Consider the following 2,139-nt stretch of genomic DNA (forward strand, 5'->3'; position numbering starts at 1 on the left):
AACTGGGGGCTGGGTGTGGTGATTCTCCATCATCCCAGAAACTCAGGAAATTTCAATAGGACTGCAGGTCCAGGCTGGCTAGATATAAAGGGGAGGCCCTATTCCAAAAATAACTAAATCAAAAGGTCTGGAGGCATGGGAGGCCATAAATCCAACCCCCAGTACCACCAAAAAAAAAAAAAAAAAGACTGACATGTTACCACTGTTTGTCTCTAGATTGTAGGGTAGATGGGGGACATGTTTTGCTATGTTTCTAAATTTCCAAAGGTTTGTATTGCAAATTGACAAACTGTAATTGAATACATTTATGGGGAATAATTTTTTGTTTTTGAATAGGGTCTTGCTAACTTTTCCTGGGCTGGCCTTGAACTCATGACTGTTCTGCCTCAGCCTCCCATGTGCTGGGATTATAGAACCTGACTTGAATTTCCTTCTTTTTAAATGCTGAATAGTATTCCATTGTGCATCTGTACTATTTTTGGTTTTTGGCAGCACTGGGGTTTGAACTCAGGGTCTCACACTTGCTAGGCAGGCGTTCTACCACTGAGTCAGGTTTTCTTGCTTTTTGAGTTCCTTGTTAACAAATCTATTCTCCCATTCAGTACGTTGTATTTTTGCTGTTTCCTTTGCTGTGCAGGAGCTTTTTAAGTTGATGTAATTTCATTCTGGCTTTTGGGGTCAAATAAAAAAATCTGCCAGGTGCTGGTGGCTTACATCTATAAACCATGCTATTCAGGAGGCAGAGATCAGGAGGATCATGGCTAAAAACCAGCCCAAGGAAGTAGTTCATAGACCCTATCCTGAAAAACCCCATCACAAAAAAAGGACTGGCAGAGTGGCTAAAGCGATGAGTGCCTGCCTTGCTAGCATGAGGCCCTAGGTTCAAATCCCAGAGGGACAAAGAAAAAAAAGAAAAAGCCATTGCCCAGACCAACACTATGGAGCTTTTATATTCCAGTAGTGTTACAAATCCATTTTGAGTTTCTTTGTACATGGTAGAAGGTAAGGATCCACTTTCATTCTTCTGCACATGGATATCCAGTTTTCTTTCTCTGCACCATTTATTGAAGAGATTCCTTTGCCCATGTGTTCTTGGCAACTTTGTTGAAAATCAACTTCTGGGCTCTCCTTTCCATTGGTTAGTGTTTCTATTTCTGTATCAGTATCATGCTGTTTTGATTACTATAACTTTGTAATGTATTTTGAAGTCAGCTAATTTTTGTTTTTTCAGTACTAGGGATTGAACCTAGGGTTTGGCCCCATGCTAGACCACTTGAGCTCTACCTCCTGAACCACACACACCCACCTTTTCATTTTTTTCTTTAGCGTTTGTTTTTTTTTTTTTTTTTCTTTCCAGTACTGGGGTTCATGCTTGCTAGGCAGGTGCTTTACCACTTGAGCCACTCCACCAGCTTATTTTTGTTTTTTTCTGAGTTAACTTTGCCAGGGATGCCTCCATATCCCAAGTAAAGATCTAGGCATGCATCACCACACCTGGCTGAAGTCAGGTAGTTTGATGCCTCCAGCTTGGTTCTTTTTGCTGAAGACTGCCTTTGTTATCTGAGACCTTTTGTGGTTCCACATAAAATTGGGGCTTTTTTTAACCTATGTATGTGAAAAAATAGCATGGGACTTTGTTGTTTTGTGTGGTGCTGGGGATCTTACCCAAGGTTTTTTGTTTTTTTGTATATGGTTCTGGAGCTTGAACGCGGGGCCTACACCTTAAGCCATTCCACCAGCCCTTTTTGTGTTAAGTATTTTCAAGATAGGGTCTCTCAAACTGTTTGTCCAGCGTGGCTGAGAACCGCGATCCTCCTGATCTCTGCCTCTCAAGTAGCTAGGACTACAGGTGTGAGTCACCAGCACCTGTCTCACCCGAGGGTCTTGCACATGATAGGCACTGTGCCAGAGCTATACCTCCACCACATTGGAATTTTGATAGGGACTGCATTGAATCTGTAGATTATTTGGGTAGTTGGGATGGCTTTCCATTTATTTGTCTTCTCCAGTTTCTTTCCTTATGATTTTAGTGTTCAGTATACAAGTCTCTTACCAACCTGGTTAAATTTATTACTGAGGCTGAGAACGTACCTCAGGGTGGAGTGCTTGCCTAGCATGCATGAAGCCTGGGGCTCAACG

This window comes from Castor canadensis, chromosome 13 (assembly GCF_047511655.1).
Source record: "Castor canadensis chromosome 13, mCasCan1.hap1v2, whole genome shotgun sequence".
Lineage (NCBI taxonomy): Eukaryota > Metazoa > Chordata > Mammalia > Rodentia > Castoridae > Castor > Castor canadensis.